At 38.6% G+C, this 18335-nt stretch overlaps 1 protein-coding gene across 8 annotated transcripts in view; it reads right to left on the reverse strand.

Moving 5' to 3' along the window:
- The window catches only part of ATF7IP (activating transcription factor 7 interacting protein), a 76822-nt gene extending 63646 nt beyond the window's left edge, over positions 1–13176 (reverse strand). For 4 of the 8 annotated variants that reach the window (XM_057389530.1, XM_057389524.1, XM_057389518.1 and 1 more), the window contains exon 1: positions 13060–13118. The gene's annotated coding sequence lies outside the window, so the exon portion shown is untranslated. Of the gene's footprint in view, positions 1–154; positions 514–7657; positions 7779–12833; positions 12956–13059 lie in introns of those variants that run through there. The other 4 variants (XM_057389493.1, XM_057389507.1, XM_057389499.1 and 1 more) reach the window with 4 other exon arrangements.
- Positions 13177–18335: the final 5159 nt, after the last annotated feature.

An 18335-nucleotide genomic window follows, 5' to 3' on the forward strand; every position in this document is an offset into this window, starting at 1 on the left:
AGAACAAATGACTTCTGGGCTTCCCAGAAAATGCCACTTACATTCAAACTTCATTCCTGGCATTGTGCCAAWGTGGGAGGGTGGGCACCCAGGTAGAAAATTAACTTCAAAGTCCTCTAAAACATGAATGCAGAAAGTGAGTTGTGTCTCTTACCTGACAAGAAGATGGCACGTGCAAAATGGGCTCCCTCCTCTGGGTAAGCCACTGCCATGCAGCTCATTTGCATAAGTATTATGAGCTACAAGTAGACTTCCAAGWCGGCCATCTTGATATTAAGATCTTGCTTTGTTTACATTGCAGCATGAGTAGTGGTTTTTAGCCAGCCTGAGCTATGCTGTTGTACCTCTCAGCCAGTAGTCTACATCTGTTTGTTAAAACCTACTAAAATTCCTACTTCTCCTCCTAAGTGGCTGAATGTGTCAGAGCACCCCTGCAGCTCACTGAGCATGCCACAGCCTCTGAGGAAACTATTGCAACTGCAACTGCTTTCAGTTGTACTCTGTACTGCCTTCTGCGCTGCCAACTACTAGTGCTGCAGCAAGTATGTGCAGTGAAGTACCTCCCACATACCACACAGTAGTACCAACAAGCATAGATTTATTACAGCACAGTGCAAAACAGCACACTGAAAAAAAACCCCAAAAAGCTGAAATCTCCTCAGTATTTTCACTTACTAACAATCTAATTACACCTAGATTCCTTTGTACAGCTTTTCACATTCATCAGTGCTGCTTTTTCTCTCCAGAAACCAGAGTGCTCCTGCAACCCGTGTGAAAGAGAAGTCCATGACACATGTTAGCTGCTGCCGACACGAATCCAGACTGCAGCTACAGCTAGCTGGCGCCAGTAAAAATTTACATAAAGGGGCCTCATTTCAATACTAAGTTGCAGCAGGATGTTGCTAAGCAAAACCTTMCCCCTCCCCACGGGTTCTAGAATATACCTTCTAGATATTTTGCTTACTAATAATCCAGATCCATGTCTAAAGTCAAACGCTACGCTTATTTCTCATGTAAGTGAAAACCGACAACAGTGTCTAGAAGTAAATTTCACATTGCAGCTTGTTTCAAGTAGGATGCTCCCCACACCACTGGTCATGGTCATTTCCTAGATAAAGATAGAAACAACACCAGAAAAACAGGTATGCACAATGCTCAGCAACCAGGTTTGTTTAACCCAGTATTTTGAGTACTTTGCAGATTTCCAACAAGTAAATATTAATTCCAAGTAAGAAAAATTTATTTTTAACCTAATGCTGGCAAGTAACATACCTGGCCATTTAATCTGTTGTTTCTATTTCACATTYAACTTTTCTTAATCAGTTGGGCATAGGGAAAAAAAATWAAAAAAACACCACTYCTCCAGAATCACCTTTTCAAGTATCTCTAAGGYACAGTGACAGGCAGTGGCAAAAGCTTGGATTTCAGCCTCAGTGACTTCTAAGAGSTAATTTTAAAGTTCTTAACTTTCTCCTTCCAGTCAAAATCAAATCAAATAAATGAATAAATTACATTTTACAAATGCTTATTTTAAAGGGGAAAGAAAAAAGAAGCTAGGCTTTAAGTGTGCGTGTGCATATAAACAATTAATCCTTCACCAATATCTTCTCATGTGCTGCCATATAAACGATGGAGACGGTGATGCTTGTTGATTTGAACATGGCAAAGGCAGAGCATCTCAGGACCAGAAGAGCCTTTTACACCCCTGGCATTTTCTAGTTCCCTGCATTGTTCCTATTTAGAATTCCAACAGGSTCAAGATTACATATAGTTGAAATATAGTCCCATTTTCTGCTGCAAGCAAATTTGCTTATATATGGCTGGTTCTAGATTATTTAAGCACAACACAACGTGCTCATCTCTAACATCGATACTGTTTTTGTGTCTGAAAATATTTAGCGATGTAAATTACTACCCATTATTTGTTATAATTTACCCTCGCCTTTTGCATCCAAAATCCTAGAGCGATTTGTAAGGGAAAGATAATTATTTTTCCAGAATGACTATCACATTAAAATGATAATCATTAACATCCTCTTTATTTTGCCCATATCTTTTGACTTGCCTTATTTTCAGACTGATTTACATATGCTAGCACATCTAAGTGCATGCAGAATACATTATTCAGTGACGCTGTTGTCATTTGCAAAATGATTCATCGGATTAACAGCTTCTAATCTTAAAAAGAAAGGGCACCAATGCTGCTTAAAAAAAAAAAAAATTAAAAACCCCCTTGGCTTTCCCAAATACAGATGTGTCCCTAACCTCCCTCCCCACAGCTCAATCGCCTTATGCAACAATACCTGAACAACAGTGTGATTCTAAACACAGTAAAACACATACTGCAAAATAAGAACCTTGGAGCATTTTCTATTCAAGGCTCTAGTCTGGTATAGAAAGTCCATGCCAGAACTTGCCGGCAGCCCGGCGGGCGAGCTCTGCATCTGCAGTCTGCGGGAAGCACCACCCGGCTTCCAGAACGTTCTGGCAGAGTAACCCGCCCCCCTTCGCTGTGTTTTCCTCCCAGTGCCTTCCTCCCTCTCACACCACCGGCTATGACAAAGCTCATTATCAAGCACAAAACGTTTTCACAGAGAGGAGGAGCAATTGATTTAGGAGTTAGAAATGCACCAACTCCATTACACAAGGCAATCAGTATCAGAGGGGGCTGTCTTGAGTAGGGCTGAGCAACCCAGACCAGTAGCAGCCTGTGTGTGCCATGCACAGGGCTGACAACCACCCCTAACTAAAGTACAGGGATCTTTCAGCAGCTTCCAAAGCAGGGGATTTGGGTAGTTTTTCCTGTTTACAGTTCCGTTTTTTTGGTTGTTATTTTTTCATGGAGGGGGAAGGAGTAGAGGAAGGGTGGGTGTGGTTTGTTTTGGGRTTGTTTTTAACAGGAGACTCTAACCTGAGTACACCGTAGTGTCCTCCATTATAATTCTCCAGTGACCATCACTACAGGAAAAACCAAATTGTTTGCCTGCCTTTCCCACGTTTTTCCCGCGTCAGTGGAAACACCTAAAAGCTGTTGTGACTTTGCCTTCTCAAAGCCAGTTAACAGAACTCTTCCTTCTATCATGCGCCCATCTTCCTACTCCCTCATGTAAAGTGACCTTGAAAAGCAGATGTTGTAGTCAAATGAGGCCAGCTGTGCTCAAAATAACTAATATTAACTAAAGAGTTGAATAGGTACTAATCAAASATAACATCCTAAACTCTCAGTTGATTTCTCTCAAAATAGAAAAATAGTCACACAAAATTATTTCCCCAATCCAAACAATTTTGAACGTGAATGCATTTCATTGAGTTTGTCTAAAATAAGTGATTAAAAAAACAATCCAACCACGATTAAATGTCATTAGTACCTTGACCTAAAAAAAAAATCCAAAACAAAAAACCAGAACAAACGAGAAAACCACCCACCACAGAGCAAATTAAAATTAAAGGCCCTTCTGTAAGCGATGCATACAGAAGTCTGAAACACCCCCTTCCTTGACTTTTCTTCTCCAAAACACAAAACAGATCAAATTATTGTTCACTTGAAAGTCAACTAAACCTTTAGCAACTCCCAAATTCTTCTCATATTGCTGCTTGAAAGACAATTATGTATATTTCTGAAGTAAAGAACTGTTTATCAGTCCATTATTTTAGCAGCTGTGGTTTATTTGAAGATATTTTACTGCAGAAGCCTGTATCAGCAGAAAGAACAGGAAAGGCAGGAAAGGGGGAAGGGAGGGCTGGTAGTGTTTGTATCCGTTTTTCTATTGCAGAAAATGGGTAAAAAGGTGTCTAAACTCGGTCATTTACAGGCAGTAAGTCTAATATTGCACTCCCTTTCTTCTAGAAATGGAAAACCCTCAGCATGAGTATCCTTATCAACTTCAAAACCCCCACATTTTGCTCACTTTACATGAAAAATTTTCTTATTTACTAAACAAATATTGAAAAGTTGACTGATCTCAACCTGAAAATCAAGATTATAAAGAAAAGAAAAATTTTGCTTCACTCAAAATTCCTTCAAAGACAGTACTTGAAAAAATCTACTGAATTTTACAGCTAAAACTAAAGGTCCAATTCAACTGTTTAAGCAGTCATGATGTGATAAGTATTTAAGATTTCAAACAGTTCTAAGAGCTTGATGACCATTTATTTCCAATGCCTAAAGAACCAAAGTGATTTGTGTTTATTTTAAAGTGATTTGCATATATTAAACAATATTGAGTTAATTCAGCAGTCCATTCGATTTCAAATTCTGGCTGAAATTGTTTGCTCCCAAAATTTTTATCAAAATACAAGATGTAGCTGTGCAAATTGAGACAATTCTGAATTTTAAAAGGAACATCAAGAAAAGAAAACAATCAAGCTATGTTAAAATGGTTCCAAGCAACTATRATTGCTGTAAAGAAAAACTATGCARGTAGTTGGTGMATTAATGAAAGTAATTACAAGAAAGTACTTTCTCTTTTAAAGTACTGCATTTGCACAGAGGGRCAAAAAAGAATCTCTACACCTTTTCAAGATRCATTATTGGTTTTCTTTTAAAAATTGTATTTCTTTTGGGAAAATCATATAGATTTGGGACTACTACCCTATTTGCAATTTATTTAACCGCTGAGTCTTTTAAGTTTACCTATCAGCAGTACAAAGCTAGTATTTCTAGAACGCACAGACTCAAGAATGCCAAGCATAGTCTGACAATGCATCTCACTTTAGAAGTGTATGGCAATCAATTCAGTTGAAGTCATTACTTCATTACACACATCTATTTCTAATCCAAATCATGAACATTTAACAAAAGCGTGAGTGGTAGTGGTGTTTTAGCATTCACTCAAGTACCATGTCCCCATGTACATAAATTAGTGTTTTTCAGGCTTTTTTTATTATTAAAACAAAAACACCACCATGAGAGTGAAGAGTGATAATACTTTTAACTATTAATACCACCGTAAAAAAAAAAAAAGATTATAATGTACCTGGATTTCAGAAAATGAGAATGTATCCCATATACAAAACAGGTTTAAAAACCCACCATGCTTTATGATACAGTAGTTAGAAATGGACCAACTCGGTTACACAAGGCAACCAATTTTAGAGGGGGCTGCCTTTAGAGTAGGGCTGAGCTACCCAGACCTGTGGCAGCCTCTCTAGCTCCAACACCTACTTTAGAAAAGGAGAAGGAAAACCAACCAAAAAACGCCAAACCATACTATCCTTGCAGTTCATATAACAAAACCAATATATTCTTGCAGTTCATAAAACTACAGCTCCCTGCTGGGCCATTTTGTACAGCACTTCCAAAAATGGAACTGTGTTCAAAATGGCTTGCTAAAAAGCAACGGAAACCAAAACCAAAGGGAAGGGGAAACACAGAGACAAGAGCTTTTCTCTTGAGTTCTGGCAATCTCTCCATACTTTCTCTGTAAAATAGGAGTAAGCATGCTCGACTTGCAGGAAAAAACCCATGGGCAACAAAAATACTCTAAAAGAATTATGTAAAAGACACGGTCTGAATGTACAGTGTTTTACTCCTATGTCATACATATGAAAAACCATGCCTTACAGTGAATGTAAATACTTTTCATGTTTCCATTAAAGCAGAGTTTAACTCGTATCAACAAAACAAATAACAATAGACAATTTTTATATGCCTGTTTTCTTTGTAAGAACACCAAGAAACCAAGAAAACCCAACCTCCCAAAAAACAACAAACCGCCACACRATGTGTATGGTGAAGTATGTTTCAAACATAACATTTCATTCCCTTCAGAGATTATGAAACARGAGTTTAGTGACCTCACAGAATGAAATGTTTCTGCTTCCTGTGAACAATATTAGTTATTAAAATCTGGAACTAATCAACAGTAACTGACTAAAAATCACACTAACACAAACCTCAGTAATAATTTATAAGACTGGGTTCAGGATGACTCAATATCTTGCAGAAAACCAGGAAGATTATTGTTGAACTACATTATTAACCAACCTTCATTAAATTGCCAGCTGAAGCAAAACTTCACATTTTATCAAGACAAATATGTTTCATTAGAATTTGTGGCTTGAATTTTCAGACATTTTAAAGTACCCAAATGTTACCAGGATCTTAACTATCTTACTCAATCAAAAAATGCCATTATGAAGTAAAATCTGCTGTAAATYAAATTCACTAAACAAAGTTCCACTAGTAATAAAAATAATAAAACCAACTACCTGCTTTTCATCACACCCTCTAACTACGCATTTGCATTACTCTTCTCACTTATCTCTTATACTACAGCAGAAGAATTCTATGACCAATTACTTAAAAATTCACTGTTAAAGTTACCAATCAATCTCAGCTTAAAAACTCCCTATTTTAYTGACTTTTTACATTTTTGTCAAATGAACAAAATCAACATGGAGCAGCCACGACTCCTGAGAACCTGACATGCACTGTCTGCACAGAATACTTAGGTGTCTTCATGAACAGTTTGTTGCCATTAACTGTAGAAGAGAATATGTGGGAAGAGATATTAAAAACTAGTTTAACCACCAAGTGCTTTGTTGTAGATTTTACGGAAAGCAGCAAACTAATGTGCAAAAATTCTAAGGGCTAAACTTTTCAACATGTAGACTGACTTCCATATTCCTAGCATTATGTCCACCTTCAGCCAGGAAAATACTATGAGCTGCASTCTGGTGAGTTACTCTGCTCATCTGTTGCTCCTGATATGTTTCTGAAGAACTCCCAGAAACTCCCTGTTTAATTACTCTTGGTTTAACTTATGTGCAGCTTAAGAACACATGAAAACCTGAACTAGGTATAAGACATAGAASAGGAAAATTGTATATAGAGTCATAAAGAAAACAGCCTTCTTTCTGGTTTTCTGTTGTCCAACTCCCCAGTGGAAAAAAAGCTGAGCAATACTTTTTCCCTACCTTCATCTCCCTGGACACAAATAGTATCTTTGAATATGTTTAAGGATAACAAGGTCACCAACCAGTACCACACAAGGCAATACACAAGGTCATTGAAACCACTAGCACTTTGAAACTCAGATTTCAGTTAAGTTATACAAAGAAAATAACAATAAACCTCAAAACTTCCGTCTTCTCATTTGTAGTAATCCTGTAAAACTTGTAGTGTTATTCTTGACTTGCAAATAAATACTATCTGTGAAAAGTTAATATTTATATAATTCTTGGTATTCTAATATATTCATATASGTAATGTAATTATCTAGCATTGGAAAAGTTACACACTGAAAACATAATAAATTTAACCACTCAGTTACAAAAATTTTATGAAGTCCGTAAGGAGTTTATTTCACATTAAAATCAAAGTGAGGCAAGCATTTAAAAAACGGACAGCTTAGTATGAGAATTCTTCTGGCCTGGTAAGAAAATAAGACAAAACAATTTCATTAGCAAGACAGGTATGACATTCGACTTGCCCTGATCCACCTAATCTATCCTGTAGCTAAGAAAAGATAGAGGTTTGTGAATTTGAAATTCAGTGAGAAAGGAAAAAAAAATGCMCAGAACAAAAACAGCTCTTAAAATGACCAAAAATTAAAAGATCACAGCATTTAAAGGTATTTTATACCCCTTAGAATTAGTTAACCTTGCCCAACTGAAGTTTGAAACTGCTCCTCAGTAAAGCAGAGCTGGTGCTCACCTCTAAGGTCTGGAGCATGATGCCAACAGCTCTGTTCATTTGTACACAGCCAAGCTGAACTGCTGCACTGAAGAGCACCTTGTCAGCCATTCTGAAACTGCTCCGTCTCAGCTGCACTGAAAATAAGACTAAGATGGCTACAATGCACACTTCAAGCCACTGAGTGACGACCCAGCAGGAGGTAAAACGTTTACACAGCAAAGCATCTTTACCACATTGCAACAAACTGCACAGGCAGGGTGGGTGGGTGTGAGCAGAGGAATGGTTTCTTTGACGGGCAGGAAGTGGTTAATGCACAGCTGCAGCACTGCAGCTACCTAGCACCAGCGGTAAAGAGAAAATTGAAATAAACCACAGACCATGAGAGGCAGCCCTGCTAGGCCTGTAATCCACAGTTTGTATAGCATACTTCAAATCACTCACAATTCCAAGGCAGTTCAGAATCTATGTCGTATTAACAGTGATGGATACAAAGCTAGATCATGCACAAATCTCAAAAACATTAGGAAACTTTTTTCCAGAATGCTTCTGAAAAACATGAACACTATTAAGAAATTAATCTATACCTTTTTACTGCTCTACGTACTTTGAAATGTTCTGTAATATGAGCTGCCCAATGAAGTTTTTACATGGGGAAGAAAAAAAGTAAGTTTACTTAGTAAGAAAACTAACCAAAACCCTCCAGAATATTCCAGCACTTCAATGCCTGCTGAAATCAAACATCTAATTCTTTATGACTACAATAAACATTTTGAAGTTTCTCAAAAAAGAACTCTTATCTAGAATCACTTCAGGAATTTTGCTGGAATCTTGTAACAGAGCCATTTCTGAAGAACTGGTTTGAGAACCTATGGCAGGGACAAAGGGGTTGTCAAACAGAGACAGAAGTTTAATACGAACAAAACTAAATCCAATACAGGTGTCACTCTAGTATCTGTTCATTACCGCCAATCATGCCTTCTCATAGAGGCAATACTGGACCAGTTCTGGAGGGAGCCCTTCTATATCTGCCTCACCTCTCTTGTGCAAAATCCCAATTTGCCTGTTTTAAAACAAAATACTCRCAAGAGCCCATGAGGCAATTCTGAAGTAAATTACTGTTGAATTATATCTAGCCTTCTACTGAAAAATAGTCTTTACGATCCAAAATCAGCCCAACATAGTAAGGCACTCCCCCCAAAAAGTAGAACATGCCCTTCAACCACTTCAATTATGAAAAGGCCTAAACTTATGTAACTGTGCATGTCAGTTGCCAGCTGTAGCTAGTTATTTCAGGATTGATTAATCATGCCAGCARTAGTTGTCTGATGCACTCATCAGCACCACAGTTGGTATTTCTAACTCAAAAATGGTGAAATACGCCATTTGGCTTCTCCTTTTTTGCAGTACAAGAAAGGGCATATGCCACATATGAGACAGCTCTACTGTCTCTCAGAGTACAGATTCAGAGAATAAAATTAAAATATATTTGAAGTTCAAATGCATAAAAGGCGTATTTCTCAAAAAACAGATTTGTCAACACTGGTAAATAAATTCATTACAGCAAATTTAAAACCACTCATTACAATGAAATTTTCCTTCACCAAAACCTATTACTGAAATAAAAATCCAATTTACAACAAACTTAAAAAACAGTTCCATATATCCAGGTGTATATCCCATACTGAACGCCATATATACTACATCACCAACCTGTGAGACTTTACAATAACTTGCAAGATTTCAAAACTTAAAATATTCCATTTGTATAACAAATCTGCATATAATTTCCCCAATAGCAATATTTAAAAAAAGAAGAAAATTCTATGTTTTAGTGCATTGACAAAATTAGTACATCAAAAAGTGAGTTCTGATTTCAAGTCTTATAATTTCAAAAATATCACCATAAACGTAGAGTCATTCTAATCTGGAACCCAAGAGCTGCATTTGCATAACACAGTGTTSTCTGTAACACTTGAGTTTTCTAGCTTGATATATAAAAACTAAAAAACTATGTAAGTTTGAATAGGCAAAACAACACATTGGTCAAAAAACTTCAGAGAACATTTTCCCTGAGAAAACAGAATCCATGTCMCAGTCCAGTTGCTACTAGTATCTTGCTTGTCAGAAACCTTCATGAACGTGCAGAGGCATGGATTAACACAGACACATGGATGCAAAAAATCTGAATCTAAACAGTAAGAAATCATGTGCATTAAGTTACATGTCCACTACAACATACCTCAGTTAAAAGTGTGTTAGTATGTTAAAAGTTATTAATCCAATTCATTTAAAAATAAAACCTGATATTTAAGTAAACAAAAGWTACGCGTGGAATAACTCTTCTGAAAGTGTTTTGGCCCAGAAAATACTAGTGAACCAACACTAATGTGTAATATCTATACTCTRTAGTCTTGTGAGACTGCCATTTTTCACTGCTATTTAGCATGGCATCTGTATGTGGGTTTTCTAGTCAAAGAATTTTGTAAGATTACAGAATAAAATTTTAACTTATCACATTGCGGTAAGAACTCTGAAAAACTTTTAATTCYGTACTCTCATGATGATGATGTGTCCAAACATTCTGTCATCCTCTCAGCAAGTCCAAATACTGTAGTAATAAATTAAGTTTTAAAACAGCGCTTCCATTTTTCAATTTTCTCATGAATTACTGAACAAGAAGACACAAGAGCATGGAACCCTGTTGTTTGTCTAAACACTGCTCCACATAGCTAATATTAACTTCCTACACACTTCTTAAATATCATTACACAGAGCCACAGTTCATTCCAGGGTTCCTAACATGAAGACTCAAGAGCCATGTTCTATCCACTTTTCTCATTTAGCCCCTTTATTGATATGTTTTGTTTTGTTGCATGTGGTTTTATGCATTAGTTAACATCAAGCAAACCAAACAATTTTTATACTGATGAAATTTACAAGCATCTACTACTAGTTGAGTGCATCTCAACTGAAGTCTCAAAACATCATTCACTGAAACCCCGCCTTTATTCCTATTTTTACACAGGTCAGTAAGGCTGACTTCAAGGAATATCTTGGCTGTCACTTACGACTTTAAGAACTTCACAAGTAAAAACTACTTAAACTGTTGGGGAAAGAGTCCATGATCATGACACAAGGAATACAGAAGTTCAGAAAAACCTAAGGCTGCACAACACTTAACGACTCTTCRTAATTCCCAACCACTCAACGTTAGGATGAATAAATACGCYTTTCAGTGYATTGACTGAAATCAACATGTATGTTTACGTATTTAAACACAAAATTAAAATRAACATCGGTTTAAAACAGCCTTACGGAAACAGCAATATGTTGGAGGTAAAGCTAGAAACAATATGTCAGCTGTAGGATTGGTTGGTTGGGTGTTTTTTTCTGGGAAGATACCGTTTTCTATGAGGAATTGATCGATTGTTGCTTTATACTGTAACATTTCTTTCCACTACTCTGAAAAATATAATGTTTGGTAGAAAGGTTCCAACTGAAAACTAAAGGTTCCAACTAAAAACACCTTTTACTCTAAACAATGTACTATGTCTTCCAAACTAAGAACATAACAATAATTAGTGTAATAYTATCTGAATTATATATACGTAGCAACTTAACTCAATACTTTGGAACATACAAAATGGTAAGGCAACTGGCATACTTGAGGAATAAAAAATGGATGCAGTTCCCATGATTCATGAATTGCATGTATCCTCTCGCAGACATTAACAAATTTGTTTTATGATTGGCCTGACAACTACCATTAGCCCCACTTCATAGATCTAAAACTGAGAAATTACATACCCAAAATCACATATCAAACAGCAGTGTTTTTTGTGTTTAGTTTCTTCCTCTCCAAGCAATTCTTAATACCTGATGCAATACTCTCCTTCATACCTTCCTCTAAGACTGCAAAAACCAGTACCTAATGAGAAAACCACTTTTTTCTTAGCTTGATAGCTGATGGTTGTGTACAGTTTTCATATCTAATTAATTTGAGATTTAAGCCAAGATTAAGTACATTCTTTACACTTACATTTTTGAAAACATGAACATAAGTATTATGAGCTGTAGCACGTACAAACATATATTTTAACTTCCACAAGAGACAAGAAGTATATTAGTAAAAAATTCTGAATCTTGCAGAATTAATTTCTGGAAAGCCTATTTGTAACAATACCGCATTTCTTTGTATAATTTAGAATATTCATAAARCATATATATTACAATGCTCTTACATCCCCTGATTCATATGAGAAATAAGACGTCTACATATGCAACTGACGTTTTTCTGTGACTGTATTAAAGCTGCATTTTTARGACTCGTTGACTACTGCTTAGAAAAGCAGAGCTATTTACTCTGTCATTTTAAGCACACACTTTTCCATCAACAATTTCATCCAATTTTTCCAATAAGTGTGTCTACTGTAAGGGTCACAGTCACGTGATGTTATGTAAAATTATTTCATGATTACTGTTAAGCAACAAAACATCCTACTATCAGCATTTCCACTGAGTATCTGCCAAAGACTGGGAGATCCAGGAAGAGAAGGATGGACTTGCTAGAAGAACAAACCGCTCAAGGACAAAGTTACACCTCTAACAGGCCTCAAAATTACTAAGTGTGAAGCTCTTAACCATGAAAAGTTTCGATATCATAAATATTTAAGAGAGGTTCGAATGTRCCTTCTTTAACCTCATGACAGCATGGCTTAAACCGTTTTGCCATGTTGCTTGATGTGGGCGGCCATGACACCTCGAGGAGCCACTTGGGCCTTGTTTACCGATGGCATCATGGAAATACGCACAACTCGGCCTTCTCTGTTCCCACACAGAAACGGTTTGGCTTCCAATGAGTGAGCGTATCCATACAAAAAAGAAATTGTGCCCTGGTGCCCACCAGTGTAGAAACATCACCAAGAGTTTTCCCTCGTTGCTTCCACAGCCCATGCGCTGCAACGCCCCACACCCGCCCTGCCCGTGCGGCCCCTCCCGGCGGCGCACAGCACCACCCAGGTCACGTCACACCACCCCATTTCCGGCAGCGAGCGAGGAAACGCTGTCGAGGCGCCGTGCGCGCCCCTGTCCCACCCAAACACGATCCGCCACCTTGCCTCGCCCAGGCCGCGCGAGGCGGGTCGTGTCCAGGCGGGTGCCCGGTGCTGCCCGCGCGCGCCCCCGCCGGACCCACCTGTGCCCGCGCCGCTACCGCCGCCGCCAACGCGCGAGAGCAACGGGGACGCGCACGCGCGCCACCGCCGCTGCACTGGAGCCGAGTCACGTGCTCCCATGCAGGCGCGTGTACAGCACTGCAGCTCGCCGGCGCATGCGCACTGTCGCAACCACCGCTGCCGCCGCGCGGAGCAGCCGTTGCCGTGCCCTGCCGTCCCCCGCGCGCCGAGCGCGCCCCGCGGTACCTGCGCCCTGGCGTCCCGCGGCAGCTCCCGCCCCAACGGCCGCCGCCGCTGCCGTGCTGCCGTTGCCGCGGATTCAAACTCGGAACCCGCTCCGGGCGCCAACACCGCCTCCCCGCGTCGCACGCGCCGGGCCGCTATGCAAATAAACTCGTGTCCCCTCCCCTCTCTGGGATGGCCCCGCCCCCTCTGTGGGCACAGGGGCCGGCAGCGGGGGGCTGCTCCGGAACCGGCCAATCGCAGGCCCGGCCATCTTGGCGGCATGCAAATGAGATGCCGTGATATTTAAATGAGGCAGTGGCCCCGCCCCTTGGGAACGGCCGGGCGCGGTTAGGCGCAGGAAGGCGCCGGGGCGCGCTGCCGTCGCTGGCGCTAGGGGGCGCTGTGGCGGAGCGAGGGGCGGCGCCTGGAGCGGCCGGCCCACCSTTCCTTCCTCCCTCCCTTCCCTCCCGCGGCTTCCCGCCACAGTAGCTCTAGGCTGCGTGGCTCTGCTTCCTGRCACCTTCGAAAGCCTGCCTGAAATCCGCCAGACTGCGTTATCAGTGTCCTGCATTGCTCGCTGCTCGTCCCTTATCACCCCTCGTGTCCCACTTCTGGGCTATGGCTATGCCTGACCAAAGCAYGGAGGTTTGGAGTGGTTAAATAAACAGCTTTGAGGTTCAAGAGTGCCAGGAAACCAAAGGGGTGCCTGTTGGCTCTGCTTTTAGGTGAGTCAGAAGCAAACGGGTTATCCTGTGTGAACTTCAGGTCAAACCCCCAAGTAGCCGTTCCTCATACACGTTCCATTTTTGCCTTAGACATGGGGGGAAAAAACACAGGGCCTGCTTTGACATGGGCCAGAATGGCGCTTTTCATATCACAGCCAAAGGCAGAACTGACCAGCAGCTGGTCTGTCCCATGGGGCATGCGTCGGGTCTAGCGAGAGACCCATGACTGCGTCCTCGGGTACACAAGAAGCACAAAAGCATAAAAGGACACATATAGACTTCTTGGCAGAAGTACCAGTCACCTATTATCCTGGGAGTGAAGAGTTCCATTTCCCTCCTTGTCAAGGCAAATAAAGTTCGCATTCTTCCTACTGAAGATGTGAAAAATGACATCTTCATTTGTTTTCTTGAAAAGTAAGCTAAATATAAATAAAACTTCATCACATATGGACCAATATAAATAAAACTTCAGTCCATCACATATGRACCATGCTGACCAATAGGTTTCTCTATGCCTTTATGTTGTGAAACATATGACACAGCCATTGTAAGAGTCCTGTTAGATATGCTTGGTGGATTGTTTAAGGAAACTTTTCTGTCTGACTATCCAGGAACTACTCTGGCAGTCTCACTCGCACCACCAAAGCTGGGACTAAAGTCCCTTTGCAACGAGCGGCTCCAGCAACCCATGGGTGTCCCACTTGACTCCCTACACACACCACACTCACACAGTCAGATCTGTTTCCTTATTGGTTTGACCCCACATTTCCCATAGCAGAGTCTCTGACATCTATACATGTGCCCATAAATTTGTGCAAACACATCTACAACAGGGCTTTAAAACGGGTACTAGCCTGGAACGTGAACTGCTGAAATGGGAACATACACCTCCCTCAGCTGTCTTTGCTACAGGCATGACAATTTATCAGAGGAAATGTGGCAGAAACCTGCAACCGTAATATCTTAAACTTTAATAATTAGCATTGTCGAGCTACAGAGCAATACTGGAATTTTATGTTTTGAAAAAGGGGTACTTAAATTTGAAGCTGAGTCTTCTGAGCTTTTGTGAACAGTCAGAGGACAAGGCATTTCAGAAAGAAGAGGCCAGAACTATCCAGAAATGGGCAGTTCCTAGCCATGCTATTGTTTAGCTTGTAAATTCACTTCTGGTAAGCCCTTTTTCAAAGTCCTTGCATATAAATCCTTTGAGAATCAATCAGGAAAGAATGCTTTCTGACTAAAAGATGCATTACTAGAAGACTGCGTGTGACTGCAGCCATCTCTTGGAATAACAGTTGGTGTTATTCCAAACTTAGCCATTACAGTATGGAAGCCATTACAGCAGTGTAGTTTTGTTGAATGCAGTGCAATTCATGTAGTAAAGGGACAGTTAAGAGAGCTGGCACCAATCTCTTCTCTCTGGCAACCAGTGACAGGACCCGAGGGAATGGCATGAAGCAGACTCGGGGGAGTTGTATTAATGTAGCTGTTATAGCAAGTAACTGCCCCGCTAGGGCATTTCTGATACCAGTAGTGGCTGCAGGCTTGTACCCTTAAATTTCAAGAGCAAATAATATTTGAATTACAAGATTAGTAATTTGAGGAAGTGAAAGTCCAGATTTTTGTTAACTGCTTTTCTTATGACTGGTCATAAATTAGAAAAAGCAACAGTATCAGTTTATATTGCTTAGAAACTTGCAAGAAGAAAGTGAAAATAAAAAATTGTCAAAAAAACACGTCATCAGCTTGTCTCTATTTGCAAAATGCGGAGGTTTTGCTGTAAAAGGAATGTGCAAAGCAAACAATATACTGCRGTTGAATTAACAAGATACAAAATTTTAACACCACAAAAAAGTAGATATCCATCTAGTTTTCTGTCTGAGGACTTTGTTAATGTGTTCAAACATTGTAATGATAAAGACAGAGAAAAAAAATATATGCCAATGCACTTTACAAGAATAATGTTTAAAATGTTTAARTGTTTAAAAATAAGTATTTTGTGTACAACAGAGAATTTCTTCCTGATTTTCAATTCTCCAATGAACTTAAGTCTTGAAGTCTGCATACAATATTTTATTTCCTTATTTCCAGGTAGTGTTATAGGACAGCTTCCAACCTATGAATGATATATCACTAGAAACCTGACTACATCATTCTTCTCTCTGCATGTCATATTGTGTTAGGAGTATGAAATTAACACCATGAATATTTTCAAAATATTAACTCTCCCCATATGATTTAATAATTGCTGATGGAGGCATTGCGGAGTCACAGTGGAGATGATAAAAGGAAGAAAGGAAAGTGATGCACGAAAAAAGGTACAGTTCTCAATATGAAAATGTACTTTTTATATAAAGACAACTGCTGACTTTTAACAAAAACAAAATAGGATCATAAGAAATATTTAGCAAGAGGGAAAAAGTAATTTTATTGGTACATTTTATGTTTTAAAAAATATTGRAAAATATGCATGTAAAGAGCTCACCTTGGTAAATGGATGACACATTTGAGCCAGTAAAATTTACATTAATTGGTTTCTGSTAAATCACTGGATTAGTAAGTATTTCTTGCATATTAATTCCCTAATAGGATGGAATGATTACAACTTACCTGTATAAACAATTCCTACAYAGTTCAAAAGAAACGCCATAATACCAGAAAGTAATTTCACTAACAGAAATATTTCTGGTAAGAAAAAAAGAATTCCTTCTCTGATGTCCGAATCTGTGATTTGGTGGTTAATACTTGRACTCAATGATCTTAGAGGTCTTCTCTAACCTTGTCATTTCTATGATTTTCATCTTAAAGAATTTCACTATGAAGGTTTAAAATGCCACTGCTAAAGAAATTGCATGATAACTTCCTGGTGAAAAATAACAGAAGGTTTTTAAAATACCTTTATCATACAAGGGCTTTTTTTTTTTTTTTTTTTAATATAGAAACCTCAAGTACATCAATGAAGATATGTTGAGACATTTCATAAAATTTTCGAATACACTAACTTTACACTATAAAAGCAAAGAGTGGTAACATGGTGAATATAACCAAAATACTTGGAAATTTTACTGTAATGAATTAAAGGTAGTTACGGCACTTGCACTTTGTGGGTTACTTTTCACAGTAGATTCAGTACCTTCTTGTAATGTGAATTTTGTAAAATATGCTACTATTATCTATTATTTTTAAGGCTAATAAGAGGATTTGGGGGAAATTTCTAAATCTTCTCTATTCCTCTCTGATTTCATGTTAGTTTTAAAAAATAAATTTTATTAATTATGAAATAAATATTCTCCTGCTCAGCTGTTTTGTGATCAAACTTACTTTGTTGTGACTTTGGTGTAATAACTAATTTAATTGCTGACCAGACATATTTAGTTTAAACACCTACAGTCATTTTTCCCTCTGAGTTCTCCTCTTGCTACCTTCCGCCTCCACCGTAACAAATTAGATCTAACTTAATTTCTGGTTTTAATAAGAAAATCTTTTTTTGTAGCAGCAATATTTATATAGTTCAGTGGTAAGTGCAGAGTTCAATTAAAGACACAAACATGTTTTTGCAGCCTGTTAAATTTGATCTACTAAACTATCAATGTTTTGAGATACTGGCAAGTATCTGTCAATTCTTATGCTTAACTTCTAGTAAAGAGTCTATCAGAGTTTGAAACAAAAAGTAATTCTRACCAAATGTGACCTGATTGACAGCTGGAATCTATTACATGAAGATTCTTTCCAAAAAGATCTAAAATAAAGTCAATTCTGATCACCAGTCAGGAACATTTTTTGGAAGGAAGAGCTTGTCTCCTATGAGCTCTTTTGATATGAGAAAATCGTGAGATCTAGTTGTAAAAACAGTACCTGATATACAAGATATAATCACTAGAAGTATTCATATGGTGGCCATGAAATAAGCTGGTTACCATCAAGTGTGTTGACTGAAATTTAGTTCCTGAACACAGTTCTCTTTTCATTGCTTCAGGGTAATTGCTCTAGAAGTAATGTGGTTTGGAAGATGTCTTTCTCTCTCTAAAAATGCAAAGTAATACAGAGTAGTGAGGAAAAGTAGCATTGTTATTACAGTACCAGTTGAGAAATTAGCTGTCAGTTTTAACTGCCATAATACTTCTTAGGTGCAGGATGTTTTATCTTCAGACTACGCAATTTTTTTAACATGTTTCTCATTAAGTTTTTTCCAACATACTTAAGTATTTTTGGAATCTGCTAAAGGTAAAGAATATTTTATATGATTACTCCTTGGGAATATGTTTTGACCTGTTGGAAGGAATCTGTCTGAACATGTCTGGAATGTAAAGCAGCTTGGATGTTTTCAGTAAATAAACTGAGCATCTCATCTGCAGATCATCTGAAATGTGTGGGCTGATTTTTCTTTATCCTAACTCAGTTTAAATAAACGAAAAATAAATGAAAAAACCTGGCTTTGAATGTTGAGCAATGGAAATACTTCCTTCTAAAGAAAATTTTCTGTACTGGTAAAAAAACTTACCCTTAGGGCAAATAATTCTTCTCAGTTTTCTTATTCATAGCTCTAGCTTTAGGCTTTTTTTTCAATGTAAT

This window comes from Malurus melanocephalus, unplaced genomic scaffold (assembly GCF_030028575.1).
Source record: "Malurus melanocephalus ecotype Western Australia unplaced genomic scaffold, MMel_1.1 scaffold_17, whole genome shotgun sequence".
Taxonomy (NCBI): Eukaryota; Metazoa; Chordata; class Aves; order Passeriformes; family Maluridae; genus Malurus; species Malurus melanocephalus.